We start from the raw sequence: 20,166 nt of genomic DNA on the forward strand, positions 1-20,166 counted from the left end.
CTTCTAACTATTAAACTTCTTATAACAAGGAATTGGAAATCAAATGTTGTCCCCTCACTAACAGATATAACGCAGACGCTCTCAGACCACTGTGTGTATGAAAAAATATTTGCATATAGAAATGACAAAGTCAAACAATTCATGGAAACTTGGGAACCATGGCAGACGCACTTCCGGTTGGATCTCTCCTGACGTCTCTGGTGACCATCTCCCCTTACAGGATATTTAGTCATTTGGTGCGCAAACATGGATAGGATCCTTATAGTTTATAATTTATACTTTTTGTTTTTTTTTCTCTAAGCTCCCTCCCCTTTCCCTCTCTTTTCCACCCCTTTCCTAATTCTCCCCCCTCCCTTATTATTTGTCAAACTATTTGTTACAAGTATTTGATTTTAAAAATTTCTGAGGAAAAAAAATAAAAATGTTCACAAATGTATGAATGTCCGTATATCGATAACACCATAATATGAAAAAATATATCTAATGTCAAATCTAATTGGACATTCAAGGCATGCATTGTTATTACTCTATGATGTTAATGCAAACAAACTCAATAAAAATAATTGAACAATAAAGTTGAAGTCTACTATCAAACCCAAAGCATGATTTGATATGCTGTGAATTTAGAATTAACAGCATATTTCAAATACAATGTGGATTCTGTGCAGAAATTTTCAATTCCTTGTGGACGAAATGTAAAGTTGTAAATCTCATCCAGATAGTTTATATTATAAATACTGCTAATTTTCAGCATTTACACCTCATGTGAAGGCTCCTTCATTGTTTTGCTGTGCCAGACTTACCTAAAATGTACATTTGATGACTATGAAAGTTTCAGTTGCTTCCCCCTGCGTTTGGACAGAAAGCAGAGAGAACTATCTGAGTGGGGCTTGGAGTTCTTACCATTGCCAGTATTATTTGGATAGTTATAGGGGGATTCCCGTTTTATAAATCGATGACTTATTGCTCAGATATGCCATAACTTTATGATGAGTGGGGATCTTACTTCTGAGACCTCCCACTTATCACTATGCTAATTTAGTAATGCATTTCCTTCAATAATTTTCCTCTACAGGGTCTACCTGGTTGCCTGCACGGACGGGTTTCTGGGATGGTCACTGTGCAGGACAAAACTTAGAATATCCTCACTGTCCACTGTCCAATACAATCTTTTGACGCTACTGCCAACTCTCTACATGCGGCCAATATTGTACCTTAGAGTTATAGTGCCACCAGTACTGTTCAACACAAACACTGTTAAGCTCTTTTTAAGTCCAGCACTGATTCTATCTTGGTTTCTGTCTTTTATGCAGAACCAGGAAAGCCAAGAAGCGAGCTGAGCATCTTCATTCAGGTGGCAGCCTGCATCAGTTCAGAGGAGCTGAGATCCCTACTGCTGAAAGCATAAAATCATAGAAAGGTAGAGTTGGAAGGGACCTCCAGGGTCATCGGGTCCAACCCTCTGCTCAGTGCAGGATTCACTAAATCACCCCAGAGAGATATAGAAAAATATGATAGCAGTGCAAGTTCCTATAATGTGAGAAAGCAACAACTGATTGAGTGGTAGAAGCCAATGCCCTGCAGTACTGCTTTGCCTTCCCATGGCCCATGACCCCCAAACCACTTTCCCAGAAATTGTTAATCCAAAAACTTGTGGACATCACGTGTACTGTGACACCCATTTTGCAAATTTAACATGCGACCGTGATTGTCCTCATTAACATGATAAAGAAACTGGATCTTGTATGAGTGCAATTTGCGTGTAGGCAGTATCTGTCCAATGGTTGTTCAACTCACCCTGCTCTCCTATGACAGATGCCTGGTGCTACAGTGTGGGCTCTTGCAGAAAGATACTATGACAGCCATTGTTGTTGCTTCGTCTGTGGTAGTTTTGTTATGTCCACTTTTTGGCAGGTCCAACACAGAATCTCTTTGGTGAAATTTGGCAATTAATTTACAAACTATGCCATGGCAGAGAGGTAGTCTGTTAGGCTGCTGACCATTGAAATCCACTGCAATGACTCGAGTACTATGCTCCCCAGAGATCATCACAATTTCTGTCCTCTCCTTGCATGTTAATCTTGCAGCCATATCTGTGTCTGAAACAAAGAAAAAAATTGATAATAACTTTTCAGGAATAAAGGTATATCACAAATTTCGGTTCCTCATCAAATTGTCTATCAGATAGAAATATCACATGCACCCCTTTCTATTTGAAAATATCGACTTAGTTCCAATATGACAGCTTTCAAAATGACAACCATGTTGGACACTGCCCCTCACAGATTTGCTCCCTTCTCTTTAGCAACATGCCACACACAGGATGGTGTTCTCAACCACCGTCTCCACACTTTTGGGCCACCCTGTACCATTTGTTACTCCATTACTTCTGTATTCTGCCATAAATCATAGTGAGCAGGTAGGAAGAAGCGCAGGGTTGTGCTAGGCTCATGACTACAGCAGACTCATAACATGAATTCACTGTAATCTTACTTAGCAGCTTTTATACAAACAGCAGAATATTTTATTGTTCAGTGTAATATAATAGTCCATGATAATATTCATCAACCTCCATGGCCTAAAGTAATGAGTTGACCCGTGAGTTTAAATGTATAATTTGTATTGTTAACTCCCTCTCGTTTCCCCAGTGTGCACCTGCAAACTGGACATTCACTGCATGCTGAAGCATAAGAGATTTAGTCCGCATTATCATATGCACATTCAGTAGTCCAGTAGAGGCAGTGAACAGCTGGTTTGTGGGTGCACAGAAAGGAAACAGGAGGAAGAGCAGCTATAAGCAGCTGCTTAAAGGGGGGTAAGTAATTTCCGTGGTAACAGACTGAAAGGTGCGACAAATTGACCCATGCAAAAATTTTCACGACAGCTTGAATTGAGCATCCACAGTAATAATGGCTCATTTTCCACATAAACCTGAGAAATGGGACAATTGACCCAGATGGTTGTTTCATCCGTCACATGACTGACAGCACACTAATGATTAATGTATATCTGAACATATTCTATGATTCATTTATTTTTAGATGCATTAATATATACATTTAAAACAGAATTATTTCCAAATTTAGTTTTTTAGTTTTCTTGAATCAAGCTACCTACATGCAGGCATTTTAAAAGTTGCACTGGAGATTCTCAGGCACAACTCGCATTGGACAGCATTCGGACATCCCATCTGTGTGCTGTCCGATGCGCTGAACATAGCATGTTCTCATCTGAAAATTGTGAGCACAAACCCATTCAAATGAACAAGTCCTATTTCTGTCTGATTTTTGGACCAACTTTTCAGCCTGAAAATTGGACAGAAAATCCATCCATGTGCAAGAATCCTAACTAAAATGATTTTTTACAATTCTCACTGACTCATTTGTTCAGAGGTCAAGCACTTCTGCCCTGGTAATTGCTAAATTATAGATGTTTGCAGCACATTTATAACATTGCATGTGTTCATATTTATTTATCATGTACTGCAGTTTTAGCTTGATGAACCTATTTTTAAAAGGGCATTTTTATGGTGTGACGTGTTCAAAGTGGTGATGTGTTGAATTATAATTAGCTTTCATTATTTCTCCTAAGTGGTAAATGTAATTGTAGCTCCACAGAGCAGTGTAAATTATACAGCTGTCTAAAACAAAAGGAAAGCTTCTTTTGATACTGAGCAACAGTATAATGAAAAGAACTTCAGACACACTTAAGAATAATGCATTTCAAGTATTTTGCAGAATGAATAGATAAAAATAATTTAATATCTTCTTCACCCTATAGTGGCATAAAATGACTTTAAAGGGGTTTTCTCATTACAACAAAACCCCGCACACCTGCTCAGTCCAGCCTAAAGTAAAAAAAAGAGGGCATACTTGCCCGTCTCAGAGCCCCGGAAGGCAGCTGAGACCCGCCGCCCATATTGGCGTCAACTTCTGGGTTGATGGCCCGGCAAAAGTCAGGTGTTGTCTGCGGCCAATCATAGGCCATCGAACTGTTAGAGAAATAACAGTAAATGAAGAATAAAAAAAAAAGAGGACAAGGGGGTGCATTGCCAATTTACCTTTATTGTCTGCTTTCTTATCCCATAATTTTTGGTCCTGCCCTAACGTCCAAGCATTCTGGAGGGTATAGGGACATCTATTAAACTGATCTATGCACCCTACATTCAGTTCTGGACACTTTATGTCACCTATTTTTGCAGCAACAAATGCTGCAGTCAGATATTAATTGTAGGTCATTATACTTAAGGAAATATGAAACTGTAGAACAGTTTTTTCTCCTATTTGTCTTTTTTCAGTTCAGTGAAAATTGTAGGAGGTTGTAGGTCTAGTATTTTTTTCTGGAGGTATTGTAAAGGGTTCTCTATAGGGTAAAAAACTTCAGAAAAACACATTAACCCTTTCATGCACCAGAGCATACAGTTATGGCCTGGGTACATGGGATCAAAAGCCAATCCATCTCCATACCCGTGTATGGAGATGGATTGGCTTTTGATCCCATGTACCCAGGCCATAACTGTATGCTCTGGTGCATGAAAGGGTTAATGTGTTTTTCTGAAGGTTTTTACCCTATAGAGAACACTGGCATAACTATAGGGGATGCAGGGGATGTGGTTGCACTCGGGCCCAAGAGCCTTAGGCATATCTTCTCCATATAGAAAGCCTAGTAGTATGAATAAAGCATTATAGTTGGGGGCCCTGTTACAGGTTTTGCAATGGGGGAGCTTCAAGTTACGCCTCTGGTGGGTACTCATTGTCTTTCACAGCTGACATCCATCCTTTAAAGTTCTTTCCTTTAGGATACACTTTCCTTTTTCTATGTAATTCACTTCCGTTTTATTATATTAGGTCTACTGTATGATACACACTTATTTTATTTTTATTATCACATGTATATCAATTCAGGCTAAGTGTTTTTCCAATAGTGATTTTATACTAACAGTTTTTTATACTCCCTTCCTATTTTGATCTAACATTTAAACATTGTTTTACACAACCTATCATTGTTAAGTCAATTCCCAGATCCCGCTAAATTCAATAAAATAAAGATATAATGATTTGTTCATAATATATATTATTGTAACAAGTCAGGGTTCACTCGCCTGTGGATCACCGTCCACATGGTTAGGAAGTGGCGCACCTCACACGAAAATATGCTCCAGCAGTCTGAGATTTCTTTAAATCTGGCTCCTGCCAGCCTTTATTCACAGCACATCACAAATCATAAACAGTCCATATAGCTTTAGGGTTTACAACCCACAGGGTCCTGTCACTAACCCCGCCTGGGGCATCTGGAGGGTATCTTCCTCCGTCAGGCAGGATGACAGACCCAACTGGTCCTCACCGGACCTCAGGCTTCAAGTCCCTAATGCAGCTCCTTTACTGCCTCTCTGGCTCTCTCAGTCAGCGTCCTCTCTGTTTCCGTCAGGAACTGGCTCTGTTGTAGCCACTTCCTGCTACACTCATCAGGTGTTAACCCTTACTTTTCCTTTATCCAGGTACCAGACAGCCTATCTAGCACCCTCTGCAGGAAAGTCTGACACTGCCCTGCTACAATATGTATATGTCCCTAGTATGTCTTTATTTTGTTGAATTTCATAAGTGTATATATCCCTTTAAGACTTTTAATTCCATTTAATTATATACCAGTCACCATTACTACATAGATTCCTTAACGTGGCCGACTATAATTCCTCTTTCACCTTCCCTCCCAACCCCTCCGTCTCCCCCTCAACCCCACCCATCCCTCTTTCCCCCTTTCCTCTCTCCCCATCCTTCTTTTCTCTTCTTCTCTTCTGACCGCGCTCTTTCCCTAATCATTGCAGGGGACGCGCGCCGCCGGTCGGCGCATGCGCAGTACACTCACTTCCTGGTTTCAGATACCAGTGGAGTGAGTGTCTGCCTGCCGCTGGCATATTAGCACTTTCTGCTTAGGTTAGGCATCGCTGCTGGTTAGAGCCACCTGATTGGTGCACGCTGTGTAGTCACGTGGTGCCGAAGAGCCAATCAGGTGGCTCTAATCAGCAGCGCTGCTTAACCTAAGCAGAAAGTGCTAATATGCCTGCCGCTGCTGCTGGAAGAAGAGCCAAGAACACACCATCGGGAGCGCGCACGTTGGAGCATATACTGTGGTGCACCATGGGAGAAGTCCCGCGGTGCACCATAGAAGAAGACCCCCGGCGCCATCTTTGAAGAGAATTTTTACAAAGAAGATAAAAAGCTAGTTCAGGTAAGCGGAAAGGGCTACTTAAATAGGGGTTTAGTGTGTATTTTATTCGCTTGTATTTGCTGGTTGTATCTCCAAAAAAAAAATTAACTTCATCTGGCGGACAACTCCTTTAATACCACCACTATAAGTGACATTTTAAACAATTAAATCTTCTCATTCTTATCAAAATGCATATGGAACGCATTTGGAATGCACTGTTCTCATTGCGCCCCACATGACAACCCGATACCTTTACGTGGCATTCGTGTCATCAGGTAGGGGTGTGTCCAGCTGAAATACATGTGACACCTGGCTATGACACACCAGGAATGACTACTGCACTGCATTTGGGGCACAGCGAGGTTTCTGCGCTCCACCAAGTAATTGCTCTGCTATTGGGGGATTCTGCTGAGCTAGGAAACTGCTTACACAATGACCCGGTGATGATTGACGCTGTATGGACTTGCCGCGTGACGTCATCATAAAGCGCTTGGCTCCATTAGAGGAAAATCATTATAAAAGTAAGTCACCTACTATACTAGGCTAGGCTTGAAAAATGAGTTTTCCATACTCTGAAAGGCGTTGCCAGGTTTTTTATTTCTGTTGTATATGTTTGTTTATATTTTAACTGTTTGTCCGGAATAAAATAGTGGAAATGACCTACAGCACTTGAAACTATATGATACTCGTATACCAGGATTGGGGGGGGGGGGGGGGGGGGCTTGATGGCATTCCTACCTATATTTTTATACAATACCATGTAGCATTTATCAGGATTTTGTTCCCACTTTGTGACCATTCACTTTGTTCACCCTGTAATTACTCTACTGTTGCTGTTTGTTGTCTTATAATAAACAGCTTCTGCTAATTATATGGGGAGAAAAGTGAATCAAATATGCAATGTTTGACACCAGTAAATTTGAATAGCAGAATTGATTCTTCTAAATAAGATTTAATCCATTCAACCATCTAAAAATGTTTGCAGCCCCTGAAGAAATGTCAGCATGCATTGAAACATGTTATACCCTATGGGGTTTTCTCTTTCTGCTCTTGGTTCTTATATAAGTAATTTCATGCATCTTGTTTTGCCAGTGCTTTTATTTAGAACCTTTGCTTTGCATTTGTGCACATTAAAAAGATGTTGCCTTTAATCTAATAAAGTTAAAAATCATTTAACTGAATAATTTCAAAGTTTTATTAATTCTGGGTGAGTACACTTCTGTCTTTGCATTTGATTCAATGTGTGAAACAGTCATTTCCATTGTAGAGCCCAGTGGGAAAAAAGACGAAAAAACTGAAAATACGAAGATAATTAGTGTGAAAATAACATTCTATTTTTACATGATAAGGTTCAGTCTTCAGTATACAAATTTCTCAAGCACATCCTGATGACTGACAACTTGAGTTATCTTTTAATTTTCATTCCATCGCTGTCTTCCAATTAGAATTCTTGTGCAAAAGCAGCTCTATTTTTCAAAAGTATGGTTATGAATCCATGTGTTTACTTTTTAATACCATCAGTTGCTTACAAAACTGTCAACTGTCAGAGCAGTCTTTTGTGACTAAAACATGGATAACAAACTATTTAAAAATGCATTTTCTGCCTCCAGTATCTAAGAATTGCGTGCATTGGGGGAATCCAAAACGGAATATGTTACTGAAATATTTATAGCTTTAAAAAGGCTTCAAGAAAATTGAGTTAAATTATTCTACTATGTTATTTGCTAAATGCATAAAAGAATTGGGGTAAACTTGACTTAAGCTTTTTAGAACTTAATCAATATAAGGTGATTTTATGTTTTGGTAGTATTTGCCAGGGAAAATAGAATTTAAAAACTAGATTAATCTACATGATTATGCAATAATATAAATATAGCATATTAAAGTTAATCTATATTTCAATTCAATATTTATCAGACAATCTAGAGTCCCTCAGATATGTTACGTTTCTTCAGCTTTCCTTTGCTCTACTTTTTGGTTTTTCTTCACCTGAGCATCTCTTTTATCTTAAAAACTGTATTAGCTTGTAGAGTCTACTTGAAAGACAGAAGTGAAGGCAGAATGAACAAAATTATCTTCCAAAATATCAGAAAGCCTAAAAATTTCTGCATAATTGAAGTAAAAAAAAAAAAAATCACATTTCATAAAAGGGCGGTAAAACAAGATCAGCTTTTAAACTTGAAGACACTGCAGAAAAGGAGAATGAATATGACAACAATATATTGCCTGTACTTATTCAAAGGTCACTTTCAGACAAGTGTAATTTTTATAATAAGAATCACCTTTATTTATATACCGTGTTTTCCCGAAAATAAGACTCCCCCAGATAATAAGCCCTACCCTGATTTCCAGAGGGGGCTTGAAATGTAAGACCACCCCCGAAAAGAAGTCCTAGCTACACTAGGTGGGAAAAAAAACCTGCAATACTTACTTCGCAGCTGGCATCTATCTAATCCTCCCCATTGTCAGAGGATTCTCTTTCTGGTAAACGGGGCTTTGAATTTCCTCAGCTTCAGCAAGTGAGCGCTGCGATTGTGTCGAGTGCCAGCCAATCAGAACCGGCACTCGATCATTCACAGCCAACAGTGCTCATTTGCTGAAGCTGGGGGAATTCAAAGCCACGTTTACCAGAGAGAGAATCCTCTGACAGTGGGTAGGATTACACAACATCCTGTTGCTTGTGCGGGGAGATCATCGTGGGGGACACAGATGCCGGCTGCGAGGTGAGTATACACCCTGCCCTCCTCACCTCTGAAAATAAGACACTGTGCCTCTTTTGGGGCAAAATTTAATACTAGACAGTGTCTTATTTTCAGAGAAATACGGTAGTACATACATATTCCACAGCACTTTACATCACTTGATATAATGGTTCTGTCCCCATTGGGGCTGACAATTTTTTAAGTTCACTTATTAGCATGTTTTATCAGTATCCCATTCATATTTTAATGTACATAATATGGAGCTAATGTTAATCTATTACCCTGTTTTTGTTTTTTAAATGCAGCATGTATTAGTTTCATCCATTTTAATTATGTAGAACAATCACTGAAATTTATGGAGAGTACTTAAAATACAGATGTATCTGTATCGCATCCATATTTCATCTGTATTTCCCATTGTTTTAGACATAACAGCAAGCACAAAACATGAACAACTAATTGTGATGTTTGATGGACAACATAAAAAGCTTAAAAAGACAATACTGGTATTGCATTTTTTACACGGTTTTCCTCTGTAATTTAAAAACTATAGAAATTTGTATACAAAAAAACCCATAGAATTATGGGGGATTAGGGGCAAAATTGATAAAACTACATTGCCTGGTCCTATGGAAGCAATAATATAAATAAATTTGTTATTATACTTACCAAACTGAGTACCAAACAGAGAACAGGGTAAAAATATAGCAATAACTTTTGACAGAATTGTACTATTTAAAAATAAAAATTAAATGTCAATACGTGCATCTTTGCTTCTGAGAGGTTCAGAAATTGCTCTAGATTAGTCTTCTTTCCTTTTTCAGGGTAAACTCTGAAGATACAAATACCACATGCACTTATTTTACTATCATTGGGGAGTATTGGATACATTTTCATGTATTGCTACTTTGGGCCCTTTCACATGAAACAACATATCCGACTCAGGTGCCCAAGAGATCATCCTAGCGATAATCGCTCCTTTACTTTAACACAGTAAAGAGCATCGATCGCGAATGGAAGCAGAGCAAACTGGAGATTCTTAGGCATGCCTCTATTCACAGTAAGCAGTTAGTCATTCATAAGTGAAATGATACATGCAGGAACTGAACGACAGATAAGACATAAATGAACTCTTGTTCACCATTCAGTTGGCGCATGCATTTACACTGAGCGGGGAATGAAACCCCTTCATGGCAATGGAATTCCTTAATGGCAAAGGATTCTTTCAGCAATGCCTACATCATTGCTGCACTCATGTAAATAAAAACTTGTTGGGGACCACAGGAGTAGCACACTCAAGTTGTTGGGGAATTTAACAAGTGAGTGTATTGTTTTTGTTAATTTTACCAAATATCCTGCTATTTTCCTTTATTCATGGAACACCCTTTATTGATTTATTTTACCAAAACCTGGAAAATCGATCTGATTTATGTTTATTGTATGCTTTTTCAGACCAGAACTGATTGAACATTTTCTTCCTCCATAGGCTCTTCACCTGTTACCATTACTCACCAAAAAGATTGCACATCACTCCAGAAATATTTTTAGTAAGAGAAACCTGTGCCATGAACGCATTCTACTGGTATATTCTTTGCTAGATTTTACAAATCTGTTTAAAGTATTAGTTTTGATACCTCTTATAAGAACAAAGCTAGACATAGCAATAACATGTACGGTTATAGCTAATACTCTGCTAAACATGATATGAGACTATAATATAGATTTTCAAATAAAACCTAAACTTTATTAATCAAAGATGAAAAATTGTATTGCCAGCTCAACACAAAGGGCCATTAATATAACAGGATGTGGTCAAAAATACTGATCCAGTGCTATATCTCAATAGATTTTAAGGTTTGGGCAATACACACCCAAAAGGGGCAAATTACCAGACAATGCCACCATATTTGAGATACCAAAAGAAGAGTTGTATTTTCAAAATGTATTGGAGTTGGCCAACTTATGTGTGAGCAAGTACTGCGGGGAATGGAAAGATACCAACAAGATAAAAGCTTAGCATGGTTTTCCTGTAATCTCACACAGGGGAAAACCCCTTGTGAGGAATTAAGGATCAGCTTGGACTCTTGATCTGAGAGGGAGATCCCAAGCTCCTTCTCCTATGATTACAAATGTGCAGGTTTTAAAAAAACTGCTTAGGCTACTTTCACATGGCCGAGAGCAAAATTGGACTGTGAAACTCATCCCAATATCTCGCTTGTGCACCTGCGATGTCCCCGTGAATACGAGGCATTTTTGTGTCAAAAGCGCCTCCCATCACTTCAGTACAGTTGTGTTCGCTACAGTTTCCCATTGTTTTCAATGGGAAACCTTGCACCGCACTCGCGTGCACCTCACACTCCAAGCAATGGGTTTTCTGGCCCCATTGAAAACAATAGGTGAAGCGTTCCGGGGGAACGCCCAAAGATAGGACATGCTGCAATTTTTTCCAGCACCTCAATGCAATGCAGGAAAAAAGAAAATCGCTTATGTAGATTACCCTCCTTAAAAGAATGGGGTACATATTTGTGTGAAATTTGTACATCAAACACACGATTTTCTCAGCCGTGTTAGAGTGTCCTAATTCACAGATTTATCGAGGCTCTTAGATATTTTTTGTGAGACTGGGGTTTTGATAGCTCAGAGTTGTTTCGAACTCAGATAAGGGGTTGATTTGGGGATAAAGAGAGAAGAACTCTGTGTGTACTTGTTTGAAGTGTATATAATGAAGAAAGGAGTAATTGTGTTTTGTCAGCAATTTCCTAAAACTCGAAAAGCCTGATTTAAAGCTTGTGCTAAAACTGTCCTGGAGTCTGACTTTATTAAGACCCTGCCAGAGACTTTTATAGACTTTTTTCTCTTAGCTGGCGTATTTTAGGAAGCAGGCTGATGGGCATAAGAGGAGAAGGTTGTGGTGCGAACCATGAACAGGAAATTCTGCAGACTACACAAGTACCCTTCAATATAGGATTCAGGATTCATAGAATCGGGTTCATTTTGGCATTCAGAGGAGCTAGTAAAAAGCTGGTTCTATGGAGTGTCTTGCCATAATGCCACAAGTACTATTCTTTTATTCTTACACAGCTGCCAGTTCCAACCACCTACCAAGGTAGAGATGTTGATCTGGGAGCCCAATTCACCCATTCAATTTCTTGATTAGAAGGCTATGTGTTAAACATGGTTTCTTACCCTTCCAGAGGAATTGAATAGATAATGAACACAGTGATTTTAAATAATAGGATGAGAAATATATGGGAACCATTTTCATGGTGTACAAAATCTTGAGCATAATATACAAGAAAAGGTGAGAAAGGTGCCAGTGAGCACAGAAACGCGTTGCCTGATTTACTATATTAGAATAAAGTGACATCATCTTATCCAAACGCTTGGAACGTGACGTTTGCTTGGACTGAAAGGAGTCATCACTTCAAGGAGGGGGCTTCTTGTCTTCATACCCCCCTCCTCTTGAGTAAGTGTAACTCCTGTTCACTTTTTGGACCATCACCACTTGTAAGAATGATCAATTCGTAGAGCGCAGAAAAGTTTTTTGTTTGCTAATAGCTATTTTCTATTGAGCATAATATAGGTTTGTAAGAGATTTTTCCTACAGAACCAGGAAATCAGAAGGCTGTAATAGGTCCCTAGCAAAGCATTGATCTTTGTCAAAAGAGTAACATAGTTTGAAGTAAATAATTCCTTTAGATTGTTGGATAGCAAGATTCCTAAGTACTTAATAGTGTGGTGGACACAGGAGAAGCAGTAAAGTTTTTTTAATTGGCTAACTTTAGTGTTAGGAAGGGATATGTTTAATTTCTCTCATTATTACTAGAGATGAGCGAGCACCAAAATGCTCGGGTGGTCGTTACTCGAGTCGAACTTTTCGCGATGCTCGAGGGTTCGTTTCAAGTAACGAACCCCATTGAAGTCAATGGGCGACTCGAGCATTTTTGTATATCGCCGATGCTCGCTAAGGTTTTCATTTGTGAAAATCTGGGAAATTCAAGAAAGTGATGGGAACGACACAGAAACGGATAGGCAGGCGAGGGGCTACATGTTGGGCTGCATCTCAAGTTCCCAGGTCCCACTATTCAGCCACAATAGGGGCAAGAGTGCCCCCTCCCAACAATTTTTACTTCTGAAAAACCCTCATTAGCAAGGCATACCTTAGCTAAGCACCACACTACCTCCAACAAAGCACAATCACTGCCTGCATGACACTCCGCTGCCACTTCTCCTGGGTTACATGCTGCCCAACCCCCCCCCCCCCCCGCACGACCCAGTGTCCACAGCGCACACCAAAGTGTCCCTGCGCAGCCTTCAGCTGCCCTCATGCCACACGTTGACCTCATAGCCACACCACCCTCATGTCTATTTATAAGTGCGTCTGCCATGAGGAGGAACCGCAGGCACACACTGCAGAGGGTTGGCAGGGCCAGGCAGCGACCCTCTTTAAAAGGGGCGGGGCGATAGCCCACAATGCTGTACAGAAGCAATGAGAAATCCAATCCTGTGCCACCTCCATCTGGAGCTGCACACGTGGGCATAGCAATGGGGAATCCATGTGCCACACACTATTCATTCTGTCAAGGTGTCGCATAGTTCAATCCACACTGCACGGGGAAAGCCGTCTGCGTTCTGCCCCCTACCCAAGTCAGTCAGTGTCTTTGTGCCAGACAAGTCAAACACCGCGATGGAGCTAAGTTTGCACCAACAGCATAGGTGGGTCCTAGGAAACCCAAGACATGAACCAAAAATTGATCTGACCGGCCAAACATGGCAGACTTGCACCGCGGCCACGACATAGGCCTCGGCCCCCAGCTTCAGCAATCCTAGGCAGGAAGCGGACTTTCACTGCACCCAGGACATAGGCCTCTGCACAAACCCTCAGCAATCGCGGGCCTACAGCGGACTCCAATGCTAGCGTAGCTGTGCACGTCTCATGAGCGCTGTATTGCTCCTGTAGTTTGTCCCAATGCAGTGCCCCGGATAGTAGAGCTAACGTCAGATTAAATACAGGTGGGCTTCGGCCCACACTGCATGCCCCAGTCAGACCGGGGTTTTTTATAAATAGTCACAGGCAGGTACAACTCCGCAATGGGAATTCCGTGTGCACCGACAGCATGGGTGGCTCCCTGGAACCCACCGGCGGTACATAAACAAATCCCATTGCAGTGCCCAGCACAGCTGAGGTAACGTCAGGTTTAATGCAGGTGGGCTTCGGCCCACACTGCATGCCCCAGTCAGACTGGGGTTCTTTATAAGTAGACACATGCAGTTACAACTCCGTGTGGACCGACAGCATAGGTGGGTCCCAGGAAGCCACCGGCAGTACATAAATATATCCCGTTGCAGTGCCCTGGACAGCAAAGCTAACGTCAGATTAAATGCAGGTGGGCTTCGGCCCACACTGCATGCCCCAGTCAGACTGGGGTTTTTTATAAGTAGACACAGGCAGGTACAACTCCCTATTGTGAAGTCCGTGTGGACCGACAGCATGGGTGGGTCCCAGGAAGCCACCGGCGGTACATAAATATATCCCATTGCATTGCCCAGCACAGCTGAGGTAACGTCTGATTAAATGCAGGTAGTCTTCGGCCCACACTGCATGTCCCAGTCTGACCGGGGTTTTTAATACATAGACACTGGCAGGTACAAATCCCCAATGTGAAGTCCCTGTGGACCCACAGCATGGGTGGCTCCCTGGAACCCATTGGCGGTACATAAATGTATCCCATTGCAGTGCCCTGCTCAGCAGAGCTAACATCACATACAATACAGGTGTGCTTCGGCCCACAGTGCATGCCCCAGTCAGAGTGGTAATATGTACCTTAACAGTAACCACGTTGGTGGGAATGTGGTGGCGACTGCGGACCTAGTAGCGCGGTTTATTTAGTTGGTTTTCGGAATGTGGCCAGGATTAAGTGGGCCGTGGTGGGGGGATGGTGGGGGGGGGGGCTCTCTTGTTGTGTCGGTAAAGGTGAAATTCTTGGACTGCCACCAGACGGACCAATGCAAAGGTATTTGGCAAGAATGTTTTCATTGTTGGAGGAGGAGGGAGATGTTTTTGAGGCATTACGTGTTCTCTCCACGTGTCCGTGGTTATATTCACCTTAACAGTAACCGCGTTGGTGGGAAATGGCCTCGCCACCATCATGTCTTTGGGAAGCCTCCGTTTCCACACCCCAGTGACATAGCATTAGCAGCGGTATAGGCAGAGCCCAGAATTAGTAACAATTCAGCGGTAGCATTAGGGACAGGCCCCAGTAACATATCACTAGCAGCATTATAGGGGGAGCACAGTATTAGTTCCATTTCAGTAGTAGTAGCAGTCCAGACAGGCCCCAGTAACAATTCTGAAGCAGCAGTATAGGGGGAGCACAGTCTTAGTTCCATTTCAGTGATAGTAGCAGTCAAGACAGGCACCAGTAACAATTCCGAAGCAGCAGTATAGGGGGAGCACAGTATTAGTTCCATTTCAGTAGTAGTAAGTAGCAGTCAAGACAGGCCCCAATAACAATTCCGAAGCAGCAGTATAGGGGGAGCACAGTATTAGTTCCATTTCAGTAGTAGTAGCAGTCAAGACAAGCCACAGTAACATTCCCGTTGCAGCAGTTTAGGGAGATAACAGTCTCTTTCACATTTCAGTAGTTGCAGTATAGACAAGGCCCCAGTTACATTTATGTGTAGCCAACCCCACACACCTTGCTGTAGCATGAGTGCGGGCGAAACCCATAAAAATGACTAGGATTACACTGTAGGCGAGGGCCCCAAAAAATTGGTGTACCAACAGTACTAATGTACCTCAGAAAAATTGCCCATGCCCAACCAAGAGGGCAGGTGAAACCCATGAATCGCTTTGGTTAATGTGGCTTAATTTGTAACTAGGCCTGGAGGCAGCCCAGTTAAAATAAAAATTGGTTCAGGTGCAAGTTTCAACGCTTTAATGAGAATTGAAACGTATAAACATTGTTTACAAAAGTAATATGAATGAGCCTTGTGGGCCTAAGAAAAATTGCCCGTTCGGCGTGATTACGTGAGGTTTCAGGAGGAGGAGCAGGAGGAGGAGGATGAATATAATACACAGATTGATGAAGCTAAAAGGTCCCCTTTTTTATGGTGATAGAGAACGATGCTTCCATCCGCGGGTGCAGCCTATGTATTGTTTAGGTACCTCTGCTGTCCGCTGGTGGAGAAGAGAAGTCTGGGGAAATCCAGGCTTTGTTCATCTTTATGAGTGCAAGCCTGTCGGCACTGTCAGTTGACAGGCGGGTACGCTTATCCGTGATGATTCCCCCAGCCGCACTAAACACCCTCTCTGACAAGACACTAGCCGCAGGACAAGCAAGCACCTCCAGGGCATACAGCACGAGTTCAGGCCACGTGTCCAGCTTCGACACCCAGTAGTTGTAGGGAGCAGAGGCGTCACGGAGGACGGTCGTGCGATTGGCTAGTACTCCCTCACCATCCTTTTACAGTGCTCCCGCCGACTCAGCCTTGACTGGGGAGCAGTGACACAGTCTTGCTGGGGAGCCATAAGGCTGGCAAAGACCTTGGAGAGTGTTCCCCTGCCTGTGCTGTACATGCTGCCTGATCTCCACGCCTCCCCTGCTACCTGGAACTCGGAACTGCGCCTTCTGCCACTAGCGCTGTCAGATGGGAATTTTACCATCAGTTTATCCGCCAGGATCCTGTGGTATAGCATCACTCTTGAACCCCTTTCCTCTTCGGGTATGAGAGTGGAAAGGTTCTCCTTATACCGTGGGTCGAGCAGTGTGTACACGCAGTAATCCGTAGTGGCCAGAATGCGTGTAACGCGAGGGTCACGAGAAAGGCATCCTAACATGAAGTCCGCCATGTGTGCCAGAGTACCTGTACGCAACACATGGCTGTCCTCACTAGGAAGATCACTTTCAGGATCCTCCTCCTCCTCCTCAGGACATACATGCTGAAAGGATGACAGGCAAGCAGCATGGGTACCCTCAGCAGTGGGCCAAGTTGTCTCTTCCCCCTCATCCTCATGCTCCTCCCCCTCCTCCTCAATGCGCTGAGATATAGACATGAGGGTGCTCTGACTATCCAGCGACATACTGTCTTCCCCCGCCTCCGTTTCCGAGCGCAAAGCGTCTGCCTTTATGCTTTGCAGGGAACTTCTCAAGAGGCATAGCAGAGGAATGGTGATGCTAATGATTGCAGCATCGCCGTTCACCATGTGGGTAGACTCCTCAAAGTTTCCAAGGACCTGGCAGATGTCTGCCAACCAGGCCCACTCTTCTGTAAAGAATTGAGGAGGCTGACTCCCACTACGCCGCCCATGTTGGAGTTGGTATTCCACTATAGCTCTACACTGCTCATAGAGCCTGGCCAACATGTGGAGCGTAGAATTCCACCGTGTGGGCACGTCGCACAGCAGTCGGTGCACTGGCAGATTAAACCGATGTTGCAGGGTCCGCAGGGTGGCAGCGTCCGTGTTGGACTTGCGGAAATGTGCGCTGAGCCGGCGCACCTTTCCAAGCAGGTCTGACAAGCGTGGGTAGCTTTTCAGAAACCGCTGAACCACCAAATTAAAGATGTGGGCCAGGCATGGCATGTGCGTGAGGCTGCCGAGCTGCAGAGCCGCCACCAGGTTACGGCCATTGTCACACACGACCATGCCCGGTTGGAGGTTCAGCGGCGAAAGGCAGCGGTCGGTCTGCTCTGTCAGACCCTGCAGCAGTCCGTGGGCCGTGTGCCTCTTCTCTCCTAAGCTGAGTAGTTTCAGCATGGCCTGCTGGCGCTTGCCCACCGCTGTGCTGCCACGCCGCGCGACACCGACTGCTGGTGACGTGCTGCTGCTGACACATCTTAATTGCGAGACAGAGGTTGCGTAGGAGGAGGAGGATGAGGGTGGTTTAGTGGAGGAAGCATACACCGCCGCAGATACCAGCACCGAGTTGGGGCCCGCAATTCTGGAGGTGGGTAGGACGTGAGCGGTCCCAGGCTCTGACTCGGTCCCAGCCTCCACTAAATTCACCCAATGTGCTGTCAGGGAGATATAGTGGCCCTGCCCGCCTGTGCTTGTCCACGTGTCCGTTGTTAAGTGGACCTTGGCAGTAACCACGTTGGTGAGGGCGCGTACAATGTTGCGGGAGACGTGGTCGTGCAGGGCTGGGACGGCACATCGGGAAAAGTAGTGGTGACTGGGAACCGAGTAGCGCGGGGCCACTGCCGCCATCTTGTTTTTGAAAGCCTCTCTTTCCACAAGCCTATACGGCAGCAACTCCAGGCTGATCAATTTGGCTATGTGCACGTTTAACGCTTGAGCGTGCAGTGCGTGGCGGCGTACTTGCGCTTGCGCTCAAACAGTTGCGTTAGCAACGTCTGGACACTGCACTGAGAGACATTGCTGGCTGGGGCCGAGGACAGCGGAGGTGAGGGTGTGGGTGCAGGCCGGGAGATGGCCGTGCCTGTGTCCTGAGAGGGGGGTTGGATCTCAGTGGCAGGTTGGGGCACAGGGGGAGAGGCAGTGGTGCAAACCGGAGGCGGTGAACGGCCTTTGTCCCACCTTGTGGGGTGCTTGGCCATCATATGCCTGCGCATGCTGGTGGTGGTGAGGCTGGTGGTGGTGGCTCCCCGGCTGATCTTGGCGCGACAAACCTTGCACACCACAGTTCGTCGGTCGTCTGCACTCTCAGTGAAAAACTGCCACACCTTTGAGCACCTCGGCCTCTGCAGGGTGGCATGGCGCGAGGGGGCGCTTTGGGAAACAGTCGGTGGATTATTCGGTCTGGCCCTGCCTCTACCCCTGGCCACCGCACTGCCTCTTCCAACCTGCCCTGCTGCTGCACTTGCCTCCCCCTCTGAAGACCGGTCCTCAGTAGGCTTAGCAAACCAGGTGGGGTCAGTCACCTCATCGTCCTGCTGCTCTTTCTCCTAATCCTCTGTGCGCTCCTCCCTCGGACTTACTGCCCTTACTCCTACCTCACTGATAGAGAACTGTGTCTCATCGTCGTCGTCCTCCTCACCCACTGAGAGCTCTTGAGACAGTTGTCGGAAGTCCCCAGCCTCATACCCCGGACCACGGGAACTTTCCAAAGGTTGGGCATCAGTCACGATAAACTCCTCTGGTGGGAGAGGAACCATTGCTGCCCAATCTGGGCAGGGGCCCGAGAACAGTTCCTGGGAGTCTGCCTGCTCCTCAGAATGTGTCATTTTCATGGAGTGAGGAGGCTGGGAGGAAGGAGGAGCAGCAGCCAGAGGATTCTGAGTTGCAGCTGTGGACGGCGTAGAAGACTAGGTGGTCGATAGATTGCTGGATGCACTTTCTGCCATCCACGACAGGACCTGCTCACACTGCTCAGTTTCTAATAAAGGTCTACCACGTGGACCCATTAATTGTGAGATGAATCTGGAGACCCCTGAAACTTGCCTCTCTCCTAATCCCGCAGCAGTGGGCTGCGATACACCTAGACCAGGAACTCGGCCTGTGCCCACACCCTGACTTGGGCCTCCGCGTCCTCGCCCCGTCCACGTCCTCTAGGCCTACCCCTACCCCTCAGCATGGTGTATTACGAGATTAGCAGAAACAGAACGCTGTAATTAAATGTGCCGCTTATTGGCCTGTGGTTGGAGGCTGACTTCCCGTACGTAACGCACTGCAGAGCAGGCAACAATTATGCGCAAGGCTGGGTATTAATTCAACAACTACTACCCCCAGCAGAGACGCAGTAAACTGAAGGCAGTGACAGGCAGGCCTAATATTGTATTTTTTGGGAAAAAGCCCACTGCCTATATAGCCAGTATACCTCTTTCCCTGCCTCACCAGTACTGCCCCTATACTGAGTAAAATGACTGCAGACTGAGGACGCTATGGTCTGCACGCCCGATATACAAAAAAAAAAAAAATTGTGCAACACTGCTAAAAGCAGCCTCAACATTACTGCACACGGTCAGATGTGGCCCTAAGAAGGACCGTTGGGGTTCTTGAAGACTAAAATAACACCTAACACTCTCCCTATAGCAGCAGCAGCATCAGCAGCACTTTCCCTGATCTCTCTCAGCGTGCATCTGTGGCAAGCCGCGGGCGGGGCAGATTTAAATACTCGGGTGTCATCTGATCTCCCCAGCCACTCACTGCAGAGGGGTGGTATAGGGCTGGAACGTCACAGCAGGAAGTTGTAATGCCTTCCATGTCTTTCTATTGGCCAGAAAAGCGCGCAAATTTCTCAGAGATGAAAGTGAAAGTAACTCGAACATCGCGTGGTGCTCGTCTCGAGTAACGAGC

This window comes from Eleutherodactylus coqui, chromosome 3, assembly GCF_035609145.1.
Source record: "Eleutherodactylus coqui strain aEleCoq1 chromosome 3, aEleCoq1.hap1, whole genome shotgun sequence".
Classification (NCBI taxonomy): Eukaryota; Metazoa; Chordata; class Amphibia; order Anura; family Eleutherodactylidae; genus Eleutherodactylus; species Eleutherodactylus coqui.